This window comes from Aedes aegypti, chromosome 2 (genome assembly GCF_002204515.2).
Source record: "Aedes aegypti strain LVP_AGWG chromosome 2, AaegL5.0 Primary Assembly, whole genome shotgun sequence".
Classification (NCBI taxonomy): Eukaryota; Metazoa; Arthropoda; class Insecta; order Diptera; family Culicidae; genus Aedes; species Aedes aegypti.
Genome location: NC_035108.1, coordinates 256,346,676 through 256,368,688, shown reverse-complemented (window position 1 = coordinate 256,368,688; position 22,013 = coordinate 256,346,676). Strand labels below are relative to the sequence as shown.

The window sequence follows — 22,013 nt, the reverse complement described above, 5'->3', positions numbered from 1 at the left end:
AATGTTTACTTTTTCGGTGTTTGTTAAACTTCCACTTGGCTGGTTAGCCGTAAACCACAAATCATAATTAAAACAAGTACTTAAGTGTTTGCTAATCGGGGAGAGTTTTAGTTCATTTTTCATTCACTCAGACCCATACGGGTAATATCAATTTTTGCAATCACGTTTTGAGCAGATTTTTTTTATTTACGAATTTGATTTGCGGTAAAATCACGTTCATTACAACGTTTCGATGACTTAATTATTATTGGTTCACGATAGCAAAGTTTCAAAAACTATTCTGACATAGTTTGGCAAGAAATATATGATTGGCATAGCTTGGCAAGAAATATATGTCATTTTTAAAATATGCACGAGACGCCTCTGTCATAATTTGAAATAAATACGACCTAATACGCGACTGAGTTGCCAATAATAGAACACCAGACTAATCCGCAATTCTTATGGGAAGGTTGCCGAAGAAAATGAGGCTGCCGACAATAGTCACACTGCCATGGAAAGTTCGAAGCATTGTAAACACCTTTTTAAATAAGTTTCAACAATTCTGTCGATTTGTATTGAAAGATGAATAGCCAACGCACAGATATAAACAAGCAAACACAAAATTTGTTTTCTTATGTCAGAGATGATTGTAAGAAAAAACGGCTTAGGCATAGACTGCCAGGAATACGTAAATTCTCCTGTATACATTTCACAGCATTCTTATGGTATTGAATGCACTGAAAGTGCCTCTCTATCCCTTTACCGTTATCGAACGTCAAAGTATCCGGATTTCAAATGATTTATTATCCTACTCATGACAAAAGTTTTTCTGTAAAAAATAACCATTTTTTGTCGTACTACATCTGCAAACGAGATTTTACGAAACCGGTACCATGTATCATCATTTATTAAATGATCAGAATGTTTAATTTGAGAACAAAGGAAAAACATCTTCTCTGAACTTTGAAAATGGGCATCGGCAGTTTCAAATCGTAAATGTACAATGTGTAATTGTAACTTTTACTGCTCAATTAGGAAGGTTGAAGCATTCTTTCAAAAATTGTTCACATCGATCCAATATACTACGACCTACAATCACGTGCTTTTATTGATGTCACACCAGTAGGTTCGACCGAGGGCGCGATGATTGTCCATCAGCACCTGACTTCACCTTTCCTCGATGCAAATGAGGGACTTGTTACACTGCACTGCGGCTAAATGTCTTGACCGACGATGCAATAATAAACGGCTAAAACACGCAAAATTGTGTGCGTTCATATATATTTAGCCACAACAAGGTAGACATCTGCCCGTTTGCTCGCTATCCACCTTGATTGGACTTTTTCGTTTCGATTTCAATGCGCGGTCAATGTTACACACCTCCCGATTCGTGTGATCGACGTCGCTTTAAGAGAGTACCTATATGTGCGTAGGCTGAGCGTGTGAAATGTAAGATACTATCACTGCATAACTAAACAGGTATGACTCTGAATATTAATTAATGCGCAACTAATTGACGTTGGCTCGCAATATGCAGTAGCGAATCAAGTGTCATAAGTACAATTCCGATTGATCTATTGTCGGTCTGATGTTACGATTCCTAGTAACACTCGAAAACAGCAAAACTAACCTAATTTTATTCAAATTGTGAATTAGGAAATCACACACAGAAAAAAGTTGAATCAACAAACCTTTTTTTAAACCTAGCACTGTTATTATTTTAACATTAATGTTTTTTTGGTTCGACTGTGAGCACTGCCCATAACTGCATAACAGTCACATTCGACATTTTTAACAAATTGGAGTTAATACCATGCAGAGTCATCAAATGATAAATACTTTCGATCAACTTACTGAAATTTGTGAGATTGTTCTGGAAAATTCAAGAAAAACACCAAGTTGTTTTGTCACATTGGTAATTATAACCGCATAACAGTCACATTGAGATTATAAATGAGTCTCGTAATGTAATGAAATAGCAATGGAATTTCTATCAGAATTATTTTCTGACTATTCATCTAGTATGTGATATGAGTTGTACGAAATATTCGCCTCAAATAAGCACTTTTGAGTTCGTGGTAATTTTTAGAAATTTTAGTTTCCTCCCATACTGCTATGAAATGCATACTTGGTATTTCAAAGTGTCTCACAGCATAGCCCTCCAAGCGCATTGGAGTAATTTTTGAAGAATTGAACAAAGAGCAGCATAGCGGAATTTGGAACAAGTAGCAGCAATGTATTCTCGAAATTTGTCCAAAGCTTATCAAACCCACCGTTTTAGTATCATGATGCTAGTTCTACATCTCCTCAACATTGGATATTCTATGTAACTTATTAGTACTATACCAGGAAGGGAGGTTCAGAATCATTTTCAAAATTTCATTTTGAATCCTCTGCAGAGGATAAGCTTAATTTCTTCTTGGTATTACAACAGCTAATCCATATTGGTACAGCATACAACATGGCTGGCCTGAACATTACTTGAAGATCAAAAGCATATTCTTAACACAAAGTTTCGATTTTCTTGAAATGAATGGATATAGATATTTTATATATTTGTTACATTTGGCTTGAATAATTTTTGAAAGTTAATTTAATTTAAAACTTCAATTATTATCTTGCATGAGCCCTAGATACATTAACCAATATATTGGAACCCTTCTCATCGTGATAGCATGCCTACTTGAATGTTCTAAATAAAAGAGCTTTTGTGAAAATCCAATTTTATGGATTTTTATGCAATCTACTACAGATAGCACGCAGGCTTCGTCCTTTGGTGGAGAGTCCTGTGTCATTCGCAAACAAAAATATTTAACATCCCTGAGGTTACTCATGTAAGTCAGATGTGAAAATATTGTATAATATTGGCCCCAAAATGTTGCCTTGAAGAACACCAGCTCTCACAAGAAGTCTTTCATACTTGGAGTTCTGATAACCAACCTGAAGTGTACGATTTGACAGATAACTTTGGATTATTCTAACAATGTATGTTGGAAAATTGTTTTTTTTATTTATTTTACCATCAAGCTTTCATGCCAAACACTGTCGAATGCTTTTTCTATGTCAAGATGAGCAAGACCAGTAGAATAGTTTGCATATTTGTTGGAACGAATCAAATATGTTACGTAAAAGTTGATAAGTGGTTGAATGTCCATGTCGGAATCCGAACAGTTCATTGGCAAAAATTGAAGTTTCGTTGATGTGGACCATCATTGTGTTCAAAATGACCATTTCAAAAAGTCTACTGATTGAGGAAAGCAAACTGATTGGACGATAGCTAGAAGCTTCTGCAGGATTTTTGTCTGGTTTTAAAATTGGTACAGATTTGACATTTTTCCATTGGTCAGGAAAAAAGCCAACCGAAAATATTTGTTAAATATCGTTTTGTCTCATATTCCGAAAACTTAAGGATAACTGTGACTTCAAATCCATCTAATGAGCATGGATTATCTGATAATTGTAAAAGAAATAACTTTTTCGCAAAACTTAACCCTTAACTGCTGTGTGTGCCGATAATAATGTTGATACAATTAATTTTAGTATTGCTAGTATTGTAAAAGTATGCAACAACAGTTTGATTCAAATGCCGAACAGCACGAATAAGTCGCATTTAAATAAATAATTTCGCGAATAAAATTATCTGGGCTAGTTTTACTGACCCAGCAATTAAAATTGTGCGCGCATAGCATGTTTTTGAGCTTTTTCGCAATTAGTAAAAATTTGTTTTCCTCCTTCAACGCCGCTTCTGAGGTTTTTTTTTTCCAAAATTTTAGATAATTTTCAAATTGGCCAGGATTAACGTGAAGATGCAACGAAGCCAAACCTCCTATTTCCAAGAGCACAAATCTGGAGAACCGATAATCAGTTTAAGCTGAAAACTTAATCGATTGGTCACCACCAGCATGGTTAAATTTCCAGCTTAAACGGATGTTTGGTTCACTAGATTTTTAATTTCTTTTTGCATATCCTGTCTTATAATTTTCATAGCAGAAACGCGAGTGCGTTGAAAATGCCTTCTTCTCACTTTTTATAAACGGTTTAAGAGGTCAAGATCATCGTATATAATTATGGATTCGAATTTTACTCCACATTTTGGTACTGCAATGCCCTTTGTTCTAACAATGGAATTTGTTGAAGTTTCGAGAGTATTGTCAATATCAAGTTCTGTTTGCAAAGAAAACTCAAGATTACAATCTTTTTTTTTTACTATGTTTCATATGTATTCCAGTCGGTTAAGAAATAATTGAATGTGGAGCTGATATGATTGAGAATCAATCGTAAAAGTGTTTCTAAATGAGGAAAAACAAATAGGGCTATCAGGGTATTGAATTGAGAAATATCCTGAAGAGCACTCATCAAATAAAATTCTGTCGTTTGAATTGCTTTGTGAAATACTCCATGAGCGATCTTTTGCATTAAAGTCACCAAAAACAAAAAATGGGCTTGTTGCAAGTCAATTTCCTTGAGTCAGTTTGAAGAAAATGAACTTGCTTCCCAGTAAAAAGGCAGCTATGAAAGTATATTTACCAAGCTGTGTTTCAAAAGAAACACCAAAAGTTTCAAATGAATTGGTTTCAAATGACGAAAAAAGTTGATGTTTCATACGTGTCGGGGTGTATGTAGGCCTACCAACCAAACGCTTTCGATTCCAGGTAGAATTCCAATCGCCCTTCCTGCGATCTAATGGGTTTGATGTGGACTGTATGAGGATACACAGTCCCGACACTGGCGAATTTTCCACAAAACCGGCTCTTCCTTTCTCAAGATTAAATATAACTTCACACGCGACGTACAGCAATTACACCATTTATTTGGACGGAAACAACACTCTACAGTTCACTTTTATTGCAACTTAAACTCTAACATTGAAACTTACGACTAACAGTTTAAAACTTAGACTCTAACATCGAGTTTATGTGACCGCGCGATCGGACTATAAGGAGCTAACTGATCTGCCTATGCATCTCTCATCAACCAACTAACCCATTTGTTCGATCTCTGAACCTAACTCCGACACCCGAACTATCTACCTGACGTCATCGATTCGAAACGGTTCAGGTACCGAAGTAGTTATCTCCCAGTTTTCTCCCAATTCGTAGGTTCGAAGATCTCTCCAAGCAGAGCCAGTTCCATAGGTGTAGCTAGGGGTCTTATTCCTCGTAAACATGCTCGCCCATCCTGAAAGCACGGTGATTTCTGAAAATATAAGAACCTCTTCGACCAGAATCGCTGCGAGCTACGTGTGGAGTTCATGGTTGGACTACAACATCTTGATTTGGTAACGGGAGCAGGCAAATCCTTTCAACAGGACGTTTCAAATATCCATTGCTAGTCTTAAGAGTGACTACCCTAACGACCCCATCATCACCAGGGTGAAGCTGATGAATCCTAGCCATCTTCCAACGTAATGGGGGTTGGTTATCATCTTGGATAATGACTAGTTTCCCAGTCTCGATCTCTACAGGTGGTTTCCACCTTTTCATCCTGCCTTGCAATTGTGCTAAATACTCCCTCTTCCATCTTATCCAGAAATGTTGAAATTTTTGCTGGACAGCGTGCCATTGTTTAAGTCGGTTAAAGGGGATTTCAGTGTAGTCATACTCGGGAAGGCCTTGTAGTGATGACCCAACGAGGAAATGGGCTGGCGTTAAAGGAGTTAAATCTTCAGGATCTTCGGTTAACTGTGTTAAAGGCCGTGAATTCAAGCAACTCTCTATTTGAACAATGAGAGTATTCATGTCCTCGAAGGTCAAAACGTTTTCGCCAAGCACCTTGAGCAGATGTTTTTTCGCAGAACGTACTGCGGCTTCCCAGAGGCCGCCAAAATGTGGCCCACTGGGGGGACTAAAATGCCACTGTATACCCTCTGCGTTACATTCCTTGGATATCTTCTCGTGGCAGTCTCGATTTTTCAGCGAAGCCATCAATTCGGTCAGCTGATTTCTCGCTCCAACGAAATTGGTTCCGTTGTCGGAGAAAATGTCGCTTGGTTTCCCTCTGCGTGAAATAAAGCGTCTCAAGGCCTGGAGAAACCTCTCCGTGGACAAATCTGTCACCAATTCCATATGGATGGCCTTGGTGCAAAAACATACAAAAAGAGCCACGTATGCCCTTACAGCGGTTCGCCTTGGACCAAGTCTTACATAGACAGGACCAAAATAGTCCACTCCAACCCGAGAAAATGGTCTCGATACAGTCACCCTTGACGATGGTAAATCTCCCATAAATTGTTGGACAGTCGACGGTTGCGACCGATAGCATCTAAGGCATTTATGTACCAACTGACGAGCAAGACTTCTTCCACCTAAAGGCCAATAATGAAGCCTTACTGTTGCTAACAACAACTGTGGCCCAGCGTGCAAAAGTCTCTCATGGAACGACTGGAGTAGTTTCCGAGTAAACACATGACGGGCCGGAAGAATTGGTGGGTGCTTCTTATTTTCAGGCTCTTGTGAATGGTTGAGTCTTCCTCCAATGCGCAGAAGTCCATCTTCTTTGGATATGTAGGGGTGGAACCATCTTAACGGCGATTTTGCAGATACAGACAACCCTTTCGACAACGCCTTCCATTCTTCTGGAAACGCTTCCACTTGAACACGACGAATGAGAACCTGTTCGGCCCTTGTCCTTTCGACGATAGTCAAAAACTCCTCGTTTTTCCTCTGATCTTTCGGTTGCTTGAGTAATTCCATCATTCTCAACCAATAAGCGGTACGCCGAATCAAATCGTCGTACGAATCAAACTTAGCAATGTACCACTGGTTGAACTCATCACACGTTGACACGGTATTAGCTGTAGCACATCGACGTCGTTCTTCCTCTCCTTCTTCGTTGGTTCCCGCATCTCTTACCGGCCACTGTTCCTGGGAATGTTGAAGCCAGAAAGGTCCCGACCACCACAGAGCGTTATCGATGATATTGGAAGCGTTCAGCCCGCGGGAAATCAGGTCCGCAGGATTCTCGGTACCCTTCACATGTCCCCAATGACATCCATCTGATAGAGCTTGGATTTTGGACACCCTATTAGCCACAAATGTTGTCCATATCGCCGGAGTTGCGGCTATCCAGTGCAAGACACATGTTGAGTCGGTCCAAAAGAAAATCTCTCCTTTGAAACGAATTGCTTCACGCACCTTCTGACAGAGTTGAGTTCCAAGTAGCGCCCCACAAAGTTCTAACCTGGGTAGAGATTGGGTTTTTAAAGGTGCCACCTTGGAACGTGATGCCAACAGCCGTACAAGAATATTTCCTGACGAATCTTGACTCCGCAAATATATGCAAGCCCCATAAGCCTTCATTGAAGCGTCGGAAAAACAATGAACCTCTACAATGACTGCAGCTGGGATGATTACACACCGATGGATTTCGACCTCTTGCAACCGTGGTAGATGTTCATAGAATTTGCACCATTCCTCGCCCACCTTCGGCGGTACCGGCTGATCCCAATCCAGTCGTTGACCATCTTCACCTTCTATCGTCCATAAACGCTGCATGAATATTTTTGCTTCTACGATCACAGCTCCTATGAGTCCAGTGGGATCGAAAAGTGTGGCGATCGTAGACAGTATTTTCCGTTTTGTCAACAATTCTGCTGGATTAAGTTGTGGAACTTGGAATTTGAATCTTAATTTGTCCGTTCCTGGCACCCACACCAGGCCAAGTGTAGTAACCGATGGATTCGACTCGAGAGTGATTTCTTCGGTGTTGGGAATAGCCAAATTTTCGACGGGGACGCCCTCTAACACCTTTGAACAATTGGACGCCCATTTTCGGAGATGAAAACCACCTGCTTCCATCATATCTTGTAGTTCGCAACGCAATCTTGTTGCATCCTCCACGTTATCCGCTCCAGTGATTACATCGTCCATGTAAGTGTCTTCTCTCACAGCGACTGCTGCCGATGGAAACCGACGACCTTCGTCGGTGGCAAGTTGCTGTAGAGTCCTCGTAGCTAGAAATGGAGCAGGTTTGGTTCCGTAGGTAACCGTATTTAGCTCATAGGTTTTGACGTCTTCCATGGGTGAAGAACGCCAAAGAATGCATTGAAGATGCCTATCTTCCGGACGTATCCAAATTTGGCGGAACATCTTCTCCACGTCTGCCACAACCATGATCTGCCGAGTTCGCCCACGAATGATGATCGCTCGTAAATCCTCCTGAATAACCGGACCAGCATAGAGCGCATCGTTGAGTGATATGCCATTGGACGTCCTACAGGATGCGTCAAACACGACCCGTACCTTGGTTGTCGTGGACGCCTCCTTCACTACAGGATGGTGTGGTAGGTAACACCGTTTGCTACCTTCGCTTGCTATTTCCTGAACCTCCTTCATATGTCGTAGCTGAAGGTATTCGTCCATGAATGCTACATATTGCTGACGTAAATTGGAATCCCTATCCAATCTTCGTTCCGTACTGTAGAAACGACGCAAGGCGATGTCCCTTGACTCGCCAAGTCGCTGCAGTTTAACACCGTCCATGGGAAGACCAACGATGTATCTACCGTCTTCAGCTCTTTTGACTGATTCCTGATATTGTTCCTCGCAAAGCGTCTCTTCAGGTGAAGATTTGATTTGATCTGCGACCTCTTCGCATTCCCAAAACCGTGTGAGTAAGTTTTCAAGACGATCCTTCACCGAAAGATTACAGTTGACCTGGGATATCGCCTTGGGCATTGCCATGGTGCCGCACACCACCCAACCAAACACCGAATCGATCAACGTGGGCATATTGTCTCCGAGCGATATTTTGCGATCGATATCGAACAAGCTAAAGAAGAGTTCAATACCTAGAACCATGTCTACTCCACTTGATTTGAAGAAACCTGGGTCCGCTAGCCGTACGCCTTCAGGAATGACCAATTCCCGAGTATCCACCGTAGTAGTAGGAAGGTTGACGGTTACCTTCGGTAAAACCAGAAAATTCACCGACCGAGCGAATGATGAAACCCTTGATCGAACCTTGATCTGAACCTGATGTTTCACCAGTGATGTAGTTTGACCGATTCCTTGTACCCTGACGTCAGTCTTTGATCGAACCACCTTGAGAAGCTGACAAAGCCTTTCCGAAACAAAGTTGCATTCGGATCCAGAGTCCAAAAGCGCACGCGCTCCGTATTGGTTGCCTTCGTTGTCCTCGACAAGTATTAACGTTGTAGCCAAGAAAACTTGCGATGCTGCCCCTGCCGCATTGCATACAGATATCTCCGAAGTCGCCACGCTCGCTACTGTATTCGTTCCAGGACATGATGGCTCTCCGTTATCTGGAGGACAATTTGAAGCACTATTTCCAACCGTAGAAACAGTGTCCGCATTTTGCTTGAAGCAAACGAGTGTATGATGTCGCCCCTTACATGTTCGACAGGAGTACTTCGACCGACAATCCTTTCCTTGGTGTCCAAATCTGAAGCAGTTTCGGCATAACGAGTGCTTCCGTAGCACACCCTCGCGATCCCTAACTGACAGTCCTTGGAATGCCGGACAGCTATACAAGAAATGGTTCTCCGAACAGCATACGCAACTGGTAGATGATTGTGACGTAGAATTGAAGCTAGCCTTCACCACGGCCCTCTGCCGTGATGCATTGGTTGATGAAACCTTGGAGTCCGATGATCGTGCCGGTATCGATGCCAATACTTGTATACGACGTTGCAAGAAATCAACCAAATCCTTGAACGTATCCTTGTCCTTTGTAGATGACTGTTCTTCCCATGATCGACGCGTAATAGGGTCTAATCGACTAGACAGAATGTTGACCAAAAGTAAATCCTTGTATTCCGCTACCTCAACAACCTGGTCAAGGGTCTGGACAATCCTCTCAAAACCTTCGACTAAAGGTTGCAGTTCCGAAACCGATTCCTTGGTAATATAGGGCATATTCAAAAGGGCTTGGATTTGTCGTTTCCTAAGTTGCTTGCTGTTATCGTAACGTTTAGTGATCAGGTTCCAAGCAACATTATAATTGGCTGCGGTAATTGCTAGAGGGTCGATTAATCCCTTGGGTTCACCCATCAAGCACCCCTTCAAATAATGTAACTTCTCGACGTCAGGTAAATCCGTACGAGAATGAATGAGCGAAATGAATAAATCTCGAAAACTAATCCATTCGTCTATATCTCCCTTGAAGGTTTGCAATTTGATCTGCGGTAACCTAACGTGTTCCGATATGTTCAACGTAGAGCTGTCATGGACATTAGTTGAATGATCCATTGCCGCTCGTTGGATCTGCTCTAATTTCTCCAAAAGGAATGCCTTAATGTTATAATACTGAGCGCTAAACTGCTGTCTTTCCTTAGCATACTTTTCCTCATCTGCTACATAATCCTCATGCGACATAATCTCAACCAAGGTATCGCTAAACATTTTCCACAACTCATCTACCTTGCTTAATCTAACCTGAATCTGAACTGCGCTAGTATCTGCTCTATATTTAGAGACGAAATGCTGAATATCATTGAACATCAGCAGGACCTCCTTGAGCTTGAGCTGCAATGCTCGTAGGCTCGGCGACTTCCCAGCTCCAAGCATGATGATTGTTGGTTCTCACACGTTCGGGGTAAATCGAAAAAAGATTCAGGTGTAATAGCAAAATAAATGTCTAGCCTTGGCTAGACATATACTCAGTAAGACTGACCTGACGGAACAGTCACTTCGACCAAAAGGTTTCGAAATGCTGAAGAAAATCCAAGTCCAATTCCAAAATATATCCAAATCGCATTAGCAGTCCAACCGATCGATCAAGTGTCGCATCCACGGTGACGACTCGAACAGCAGTGATCAAAGAGTGCAAAATAAGCAATGTAGTATCCAAAATAAACCTAACTTCGGCAGGCCATATACTGTAGCACAAACCTTCACAAAAGCTACGGTGCGCTGTTGGCCTTCTCACGAAGTATAGTGCAGCAGTATGGTAGGTAAATCAGTCCAAATCCAATACAATCTCGATCAAGCAAACATGTGTAAAGGGAAGATTCATGTAGTATCAAAATGAGTCGGCCTCGGCTGGCCATATACTGCAGTAACTAACCTTACAGGAAAGTTGTCTGCAAAATAGCAGAATAGGTACCGAATCTCGATCCAGACGTAAACAAGGTTTCGATCCAGACGTAAACAAGTTCTTTGTTCTCAGGGCTCATGCAGTGTGCAAACGGTCAACAACAATACCGGTCGAAGAGGGTTATATAATTAACATGTGTATATAGTCTGCAATGTCCAGACTGGCTGAACACATACTATTGTTCACTAACCTGACAGACCATTTGCGCTGGCCTCCTCTTCGATCGATGTGTTGTGCAGGCCTTTCGTATGGTGTTTCACTCGTCCGACACCAATAGCCATCGATATCTCGATAGTCCGACGAAGCCGTTGCCGATGTAGATGATATGCCAGAGAGCCTCTCTCGGTGACCACGTTGTAATGATGACGTCGTACCAAACGCACGTGCTCGATGTCCCGAAGTAGTCGAATGTTGTTGTCTTCGATGACGAATGATGATTATGCAATGGTATCCCCGATGACGTAATCCTTGTTGCTTCCAGTGGTTCTCAACGCATAGGAAAATCGAAGTGTGGTGTTAGTACTTGCACGAATTGCTCCGGCTGGACATATACATAGTACATTCATGCAGTTACCTTAGAAAAATGTTACTGCCAACAGTTCCAGCGCAAGTCCGAAGTCCAATGATGTCTTCAAAGCGGTCGAATGTGAACCTTCTAATCCGAAAGAGTGTGTTCCAGGGCATAGGTTTGTTTCCGACCCAATGAATATTCCAGGGGATTTCCAGGTGCTTGTACGTCGTTGTCGTTGGATTCCGTATTACCAATAGAGAATAGTGTTAGAAGGAGTCCGGAATGTCCAGCTTCGGCAGGACATATATAGTAGCTATACTGACCTACACAATAGCCAACGGTGCTGATGTCCAAGCCAGATGTAGCGTCCAAGATGGTGACACCGTCCTATGTTCCTTACAGATGATGGCGTTATCCTTTGTATCCAACGACAATAGGCGACAATTGATGCGACAATTTGGCGGTTGCAAATGGCGTTCCAGCGGATGGCGTTTTAGTGATAATGAGCGGGTTTGTGGGTTCCAAAGTCCTACCGGGGGTCCCTGATCCGGCTCGAAGGACCAAATGTCGGGGTGTATGTAGGCCTACCAACCAAACGCTTTCGATTCCAGGTAGAATTCCAATCGCCCTTCCTGCGATCTAATGGGTTTGATGTGGACTGTATGAGGATACACAGTCCCGACACTGGCGAATTTTCCACAAAACCGGCTCTTCCTTTCTCAAGATTAAATATAACTTCACACGCGACGTACAGCAATTACACCATTTATTTGGACGGAAACAACACTCTACAGTTCACTTTTATTGCAACTTAAACTCTAACATTGAAACTTACGACTAACAGTTTAAAACTTAGACTCTAACATCGAGTTTATGTGACCGCGCGATCGGACTATAAGGAGCTAACTGATCTGCCTATGCATCTCTCATCAACCAACTAACCCATTTGTTCGATCTCTGAACCTAACTCCGACACCCGAACTATCTACCTGACGTCATCGATTCGAAACGGTTCAGGTACCGAAGTAGTTATCTCCCAGTTTTCTCCCAATTCGTAGGTTCGAAGATCTCTCCAAGCAGAGCCAGTTCCATAGGTGTAGCTAGGGGTCTTATTCCTCGTAAACAATACGCCTATGAATGATGATTACAACTCATGCTCCATTCAGTCGATCATTACGCTAAACAAAACAGGTTTAAATCTCTTTTGAGTTTGGATTCAGGTTTCAAATAAGTTATTCAGTAATAACTGCTATATGTATGTTATTAGAAATCAGAAAATTAAACAGATCCTTTTTACCATTCAACACACGAGCATTCCAATTCAAAAAGAATTGATAGTAGCCGACTAACTTCAAACTTTGAGCGCTATTTTCTGATTGCCTGCCGGATCTATATAGGACAGTTATATTTTTATGGGCAGCACAGTAAAAAAAAAAAATATATATGATTTACCTAATATCAAGCTATTTGAAAACAGCCAATATATCGACAGTCGACTCTCCACATCTCGATGTTCCCCATCTCGATATCTCTTCTTACATACAAGAAATAAAAAAAATTAAGCGTGATTTGTGTAACCTCATTTAATCACACAGTCGACAGCTCGGTCTTGTGCCGAATAGACGTCTTTTGTTATCGCCGCGCGCGTTATTCTTTTTATTTCGATTTGTTGACGTATATCAACTACTAATTTCCCAAATTTCTCCAACATCTCCTAACTGAAATACCAGTGGTGTATTAAAGATCAGTATTTACAGTGACAAGCAACTAGATACTGTCCTCGGGGGTTTACTAGCTTGGATTGTCGGCCCTTCACCGGGGCTTGTAAACAAGCAGATCCATCTATTGTTGCTGTAGTGGCTATTGTTTTGTTGCTGCAAGAGATATCGGTTTCGTGTGAACGGTGTAGTTTTCGTCGCGAGTGAACATTTTTGCAAGTCCAACTTAGGCAGCTGTCCTTGCTATCGTTGAACGCTATCATTCGGTCCTCCGACTATGTCGGATCAGGACCAATTCCCTCCCTTTGATGATCCCGGAGGAGGCCCCTCTGACGATTCTGCACGAAACATTATCCACGGTTCCTACGCAGGGAGAACCGTCCCTACGTGGCTAGATCCCAGTGATGAACATGGAAAACTCACGGTACTAAGGCTGGAGGGTGAAAACGGTCCCTTACCAAGCAAGCCCTTTCTCTTACGCACATCTGTGGAAAAGTGGATTGGTGGTAAAATCGAAGGCGCATTTCGTGAAAACCGTGGTATTTCTTATGCGCTCAAGGTTCGAAATCCAAAACAAGTTGAAAAACTAATGGCAATGAAAACATTAGCTGACGGTACAAAGGTTAAAATTAGCAAGCATCCCGTTCTCAACAAATCCAGATGTGTTGTTAGTTGCCTGGACGTCAAAGACGCAAGTGATGATGAATTGATGGACTGTCTTGCTCCCCAAGGGGTATCCGAATTCCGCAGGATCAAACGTAGAACTGGGAAAGAACAATTCGAAAACACCGCTTCGATTATCCTTACTATTGAGGGAACCGTCGTACCCAATCATATTGATTTTGGTTGGTTACGATGTAAGACAAGGCCATATTATCCGGCCCCGATGGTGTGCTACCAATGTTGGTCGTTTGGGCATACCAAGAAACGCTGCCAACAATCACAACCCACCTGCGGCAACTGCTCTCAAGGACATGTGACCGACGAAACCAACAGATGCAATACGGATCCTTTTTGCAAGAGATGTAATTCAGCTAGCCACAGCTTATCCAGCAGAAAATGTCCAACGTACGTCGAAGAAAATGCGATCCAACGAATCAGAGTCGACATGGGAGTCACCTACCACGCAGCCAAACAGATCTTCGAACAATCCAACAGCTCACGATCGTTTGCTGCCGTTACTTCGGCGAGCAAGGATCATACAATCGCGGATCTGTCTTCCAAAGTTGATCGTCTTTTGCAGGAAACGGCAGCCAAAGATAAACGAATTGCGGCACTTTAATCTGCATCTATTGGGAATACAACAGGAAACGTGGAAAAAGCCAAACTCGACCAACTTATCCAGAAGGTCAATCAACTAACGAAGGAGATTGAGACTAAAGATCAACGAATCCTGGCTTTGGAGAAAGCACAACATATCGGATCTCGTCTTGATTTGGTCCGACAACATGGAACAATAGAAGATCTTATCGAAGAAGTTGCTGCATTGAAGGGTGATTTAGCAAAAAAAGAGCGAGAAAATCTACTACTTCGTGAGCTGTATGGGAAAAAAGTGAATCAAAATAAGCAGAGCATGCAAAATCTCAACTCTCTTTCTCCTAAATCCTCAGACTCTCTCTTCTCTCAAAAATCAGTTCAATCGCTACCATCTCCCGATTACGAACCAATCCAATCCTCCAATGTTCCCAACGACGAAGTACGCAAATGGTTACAAACAACTGCGGCAAACAATCCGGTGACCGACGATAGAAAACACAAGAATAAGAGCAAAAAACCAACAGCGTCTAATGAGAGCGAACCCATTTGTACACCAAGCGTTGCTCCAGTAGATAAGCCATCGAAGAGAATCCATTCATCAACCGACTCGGATGACTCGATTGGCAGATCTAAAACTAAAATCAATGTCAAATGCCCCGACGCTATATTCGTCACCTCTTCTGATGGTGATGACGAAACGATGCAAAGTTAATCACGCCTACGATCTTCCAGCACTCCTCTTCACGAACATCGAACTAATACTATCGATTAGCTCTAACTTACCAATGACTAATACTTATTACAATAGAGCTGCGCATTCCCATAAAGAGGAGTCAACTGGTACCCCCACCACTACCAACGATACTGACATCAACACACACGAAAACAGAACCACGTGTGAGGCTTCGGGTAGCCGGGGCCCCTGTAGTGCGGCCGTCTTTTCCCAACCGGAACTACAAGACTCTTCTCGGCATTCCAACTTTCCAACCGTATTTGAGACGCAAAAGGGTTTCACGGCCTATACTCCACAATTCCCGCTATACTCCAGTGGTAGTCGAGGCCCCGTCAGTGCGGAAGTCCAACCCTCACCGGAACTGGCGGACACCCCCCGACACTTCAGGAGTAGCGGAAGAGGGACGGATAAGGGTCATGCAACCCATTCCCCTAAGGACACCGTGGGAACTAAAACACTTACTACAAACGCTCAAGCAACCACCGGATCAAAAAACAACCAACAATCAAGACGCTCAGCACGTATCAGGAAGAGGAAATCTCAAATCTGCACTCCATCAGCGGATAATGAAAATAACTTGCTTAGCAGGATTGGACTGGATGCTGCCAGCTTGGCACATGACAAAACGGCACCATTACCGGAAGCGGCATGTAATGCTGCTATTTACGACGCCATTCATCTACTTCGCTATGGCATCGAAATACCCCAACAAAGTAGCTCTTCATATCTGCCCAGTAAGAGAATTTCATCTGTTGAGCAACAAGCACTTACCGTCAGCCATTGTACACCACAAAGAACTACCACAGATATGAGGAACTCGAACACCCGCTTCGCTATTCAATGGAACATAAACGGTTTTACTAACAATCTTGCAGATTTGGAGATCATATGTAAACATAATGGGGCCCAGATAGCCGTAGCGGTAAACGCGCAGCTATTCAGTAAGACCAAGCTGAGGGTCGTGGGTTCGAATCCCACCGGTCGAGGATCTTTTCGGGTTGGAAATTTCCTCGACTTCCCAGGGCATAGAGTATCTTCGTACCTGCCACACGATATACACATGCAAAAATGGTCATTGGCATAGTAAGCTCTCAGTTAATAACTGTGGAAGTGCTCATAAGAACACTAAGCTGAGAAGCAGGCTCTGTCCCAGTAGGGACGTAACGCCAGAAAGAAGAAGAAGAAGAAGATGTAAACATAACCCACCAATTGCCCTAGCGCTACAGGAAGTCCACCGCACCAACTGCCAGAGGTTGGACAGATCGCTCTCAGGCAAATATCGCTGGATTTACAAGTGTGCCTCAAACATATATCATTCTGTAGCCATTGGAATCCTAGCACAACTTTCTTTCACGCAAATTGAGCTAAACACAGACCTCCCAATCATTGCTGTTCGCCTCAAAGCACCTTTCCCCATTTCTATAGTATGCTTCTATCTTCCCTGTGGAAATATAGCAAACCTTGAAGAATCACTTCTGAATGTCTGGAACGAAATCCCCGAACCAAGGATTTTGCTTGGAGACTGTAACGGCCATCATCAGATCTGGGGCAGTCCAAAGTCCAATCCTCGAGGCATGACCATGGTATCAGTGGCTGAATCTACTGGATCTACCATACTCAACGACGGAACGAAAACTTTCATCAGAGGCCAGATCGAGTCCATCGTGGATATATCCATGGTTAGTGCTTCTATTGCAAACCGTTTCTTTTGGAGCGCCAGTGATGATCCAATGGGAAGCGATCATTATCCAATAACCATCTATCTCAATGAGCAACCACCAGCAACTTCACGTCGGCCGCGGTGGATTTATGATCAGGCGGACTGGGTATCCTTCCAAACACGTATGGACAGCATGCTCGAGGCTAACGAACCAAGCAATATATCCGATTTAATTGACACCATCCATCAAGTAGCCTCTGAAACAATTCCTAAAACCAGTTCAATCCCAGGTCGCAAAGCCCTCCCCTGGTGGTCACCAGAAATTAAAAAAATCGTTAAAGCCAGGAGAAAGGCGCTTAGGAGAGCCAAAAGAATCCCAGATGGCAACCCACAGAAAGAAATCGCCTATAGCACATACAAAATTTTACGAAACAACTGCCGACAGTCTATCAGAGACGCCAAACATCAGAGCTGGACGAAATTCCTCGATACAATCAATGACCAACAAACCTCCGCCGAATTGTGGCAGAAAGTGAACGCTTTAAACGGCAAACGCAGCTTCGCAGGTCTTGCAATCAATCATCAAGGAGTCACTACGCGTGATCCCTCCGAGATAGCTAACATTCTAGCTGAACATTTTGCCAGCATGTCTGCAATTGGGCGATACGACCATGCTTTCGTTCGTATCAATAATGTTACCATGGACTCCCTCAGCAGCTTTCGGATACCTCCCGAATCTCATCATGAGATTAATCTCCCCTTTTCATTGGCTGAACTAAATTTTGCACTTCAACATGGAAAGGGAAAATCCGCCGGGCCGGACGAGGTAGGATACCCTATGTTGAAATATCTCTCTGAAAGCGGTCGATCTCTTCTACTCCGGCTGTTAAATAATGAATGGACTAGAAAAACCCTGCCGGCCAATTGGAAACATAGTATAGTTGTTCCTATCCCAAAAAACTCGGGCTACTCTAACGAACCAGATAGCTTTCGGCCAATTTCTTTAACATGTTGCATCTCGAAAGTGTTAGAACGAATGGTGAACCGCCGGCTGATTCGTTACCTCGAAGATGGCAATTATCTAGATCATCGCCAACACGCGTTTAGGCCTTGCCACGGAACAGATACTTATTTTGCCTCGCTAGGGCAGGTTTTAGACGACGCCCTCAACGACAACAACCACATTGAGATTGCAACTCTCGATCTGTCTAAAGCCTATAATCGCGCATGGACTCCAAGCGTCCTTAGGCAGCTGGCAAATTGGGGCCTCTCCGGCAACATACTCCACTTTATCAAAAACTTCTTGACTGGTCGAACTTTCCAAGTCCTCATAGGCAATCATCGATCGAACGTTACCGTTGAAGAGACTGGAGTTCCTCAAGGCTCCGTTATTGCGGTCACTCTATTCCTAGTTGCCATGAATAGCATTTTCAAATCATTACCGAAAGGAATATTTATTTTTGTATACGCGGACGATATTGTCCTAATCGCTGTTGGAAAACATCCGGTGGCACTCAGAAGGAAACTACAAGCCGCTGTAAATGCAGTTAACAAATGGGCACATTCATCAGGCTTCCAGCTATCAGCGGAAAAAAGTGCTAGGTCTCACATCTGCACTTTTAATCACCGTCCACCGAAAAAGGCCATTACTATTCACAACACACCGATACCGTTCAAAAAGTCTCTACGAATCCTAGGCGTCCGTGTGGATCGTCGACTTACCTTTAACGATCACTGCAGTGAAGTAAAAAGGAACTGTAGGACCAGGTTGAACTTATTAAAGATTCTTTCAAGACCACATACGACGAATAACCGCAATACGCGTTTAAAAATCTCCAGGGCCATTATTGAGAGTAAACTCTTTTATGGCTCTGAGTTAACATGCAGAGCTTCCGACACACTTAATAGAACATTGGCTCCTGTATACAACAATGCCATACGGATAGTTTCTGGCCTACTACCCTCAACCCCAGCGATAGCAGCGTGTGTCGAAGCTGGTATGCCACCATTTAATTACGCGCTGGTCACCGCAGTGTGTAGAAAAGCAGTCAGCTTTCTAGAAAAAACCTGTAAGAGCCAATCTGAAGTCTTCATCCTCAAGGAGGCCAACAGACTTCTAATATCAGTGGCCAATCAGAGACTCCCTCCAGTTGCAGTAATCCACTGGACAGGAGCAAGAAATTGGCGCGCTCCTTTACCCAATGTCGACCTTTCAATCAAAAACAACTTTAAAGCTGGAGATAGCTCCACGATACTGCGTTCAACATTTGCACATCTTTTGGCCACAAAATACGCTTACCACACACAGCGGTACACCGATGGATCCAAAGCTCGGGGTGCAGTCGGAATCGGTATACTCAGTGGGAACCAAAACATCTATCATCGTCTACCTAACATGTGCTCCATATTCTCTGCTGAGGCCGCAGCAATATACCTAGCAGCCTCCTTACCGTCGGATGACCCTATTGCTATTTTCACCGATTCTGCTAGTGTCATCTCAGCACTCAACTCCCAGTCTTCTCGTCACCCATGGATACAGGCAGTTCAATCGATTCTCAACATAAACAACAATATAACCTTCATCTGGATACCGGGGCACTGCGGTATTCGGGGGAATGAATCTGCAGACCAGCTGGCTGCCATAGGTCGTTCGAATAGAAATCTCTATAACCGAGAGGTCCCGGGTTCCGATGTGAAAAAATGGGTGGCCAATACAGTACGGTTGGCTTGGTCTCAAGAGTGGCATAATAGACGTAGCCCTTTCATACGCAAAATAAAAGGAGAAACACACAAATGGGAGGACGTACCCAAACTGAAAGACCAACAAATCTTATCAAGATTGCGCACTGGTCATACGAGATTATCCCACAATATGGGAGGTGATATTGAATTCCGTAGACGCTGCGACCCATGCGGGGTGCATAACTCGGTTGAGCATTTCATATGTGAATGTCCGATCTTTAATTACCCTAGAGAACTCTATAACATCGGCTCAATACGGGACGCTTTGAAAAATGACCCATCTAGTGAATCCGCCACAATCTGTTTTTTGAAGGATGCAGAACTATATAACATCATCTGAGATCTCGAAAACCCGACGACTTATCATCGAGATATCCAACACTATCCTGTCCAACCGATAACTACGTCCCCCTCAAACAAACCATAGTATGAATATTCTGATAATGATAACAAATATGTGTAATGATATTGTAAAACTAAATTGAAATGTAATCTACCCAGGAGGGCACCTTTCGCCCTGTTTTTTCTCAAAGAGGTGAACCCGCCTAAGGCTGAAAGCCTCTATAATAAAGAAAATCAAATCAAATCATTTAATCACAGTTTGAAAAAAAAATCCTGATTCTCCTTATGATCTCAAGATCTACTGCGTAAATGCATCAAATTCGGAAATACTGACCACAACTTGCGAAACCCGCTTTCTCACTTGAATCATTAAGTTTGGACCAAAGGCCGCTACAATTTTGAATTTAAATACCCATTTCACTTTTAGAATGAAGCGGGCATTCCGTGCTTTTCATTTTTGCCACATTTAGCGAAACACATATGTTTGCAAAGAAGATGTGAATTCAGAGATTTACCTTTTCTTGTGTTCGAAATAGCAACCATATCACAGAGATTTGACTTATTCAATTTTTCAATATTTTGCATTGGTTGGCCGTAGCGGTAAACGCGCAGCAATTCAGCAAGACCAAGCTGAGAGTCGTAGGTTCGAATTCACCGGTCGGGGACCATTTCGTAAAGGAAATTTTCTCGGCTTCCCAGGGCATAAAATACGAATATATACGAATGCAGAAATGGTTAATCGGCAAAGAAAGCTCTCAGCTAATAACTGTGGAAGTGCTCACACAAAACTGAGAAGCATGCTCTGTCCCAGTAGGGACATAATGCCAGCCAGAAAGAAGAAGATAAGCAAATTGTTTCTTCTTTGTTTTGTATTGCAAGATGATCCTAAATTTTTAAACAATGATGTCAGTAGTTGCTCAACCAAAAAACCAAAAAGAGATTCTCTGCCAAGTGTTGTAAAAAATAGTTACGAGGGAACAGTAAGTAGATTCTATTGGCACTCTTATCTAAAAATCCGTATAAATCTTCACATTTATGTTGATGTATCAACATCATCATTAGTCTTTCTGTAACTTATAGTTATATTCACATTTTCCCATCATCCACTTATTGCGGGTGATTTATTTGAACACTTCAAAGCAGATATAATCACACACTGGAGCGCGGCAGCATTTCTTGATGTTGTCTAATTAATTTATGAGTGACTTGTACATTTAAGTATAAACGATTGCTTGTATCCTAAGAGCAAATACTGTCATAATGACAATTTGAGCGCTGATAGACCGTCAGTATCGTGGCCATTAGAAGGCAACACGTGGTTCATATTTCGTCAAACCTTCCTCTGCCCGGATAGTCCCTATTGTTATAACGATAGATTCGTCAGATGTATATTTATTTTCAATTTTACGCCAACTACTATTATCTTTTGTTCGAAAAATTTCTACCAGAAACGAATTCGAGACATTGAAGGATACCAAAGGATAGACTGCAGTTGATGCTTAAAAACTATGTTAAACATTTCCCATCATACTCAAGAATATGCTTCTGTCCATCACCATAAAATGAAACACATCGAACTCTAGCACACAAGACAAAATAGGGAACCATTGACCCTAGTGTGTATACCACCGGGTACCTTAATTTCGTAGTCGCTTCGTCAAATCTTCAGTAATGTCGATATGATACTAAACCTGAAAGTATATTAAATATGAAGCTTGAACTTTCTATTGCGTCATATTAGTTTACTATTGACGCAAAAACATTAGTACGAACAATTACTGCAGAAATATGTTAATTGATCCAACTTTTAAAGCATTAGGAATGAAATACACACCAGCCCAATAATATTTTTGATAGCCTTATGAGAAATATCAATCAATGTTCCATTCGAATCTATCAGACTGTATCATGTTACATTGTTTCACCTCAGCGAAGCCATCAGTGCCAAGACACCGAAACACATCTGAACTGAGACGAAATTTTGCAAAAGACGATGACATCATAATGTTTCTT

At 42.4% G+C, this 22,013-nt stretch overlaps 1 protein-coding gene across 2 annotated transcripts in view; it reads left to right on the top strand.

Annotated features, from left to right (window-relative positions):
* Window positions 1–22,013, top strand: part of LOC5578361 (aquaporin AQPcic) — an 85,515-nt gene that overhangs the window by 45,002 nt on the left and 18,500 nt on the right. The window lies entirely within an intron of this gene.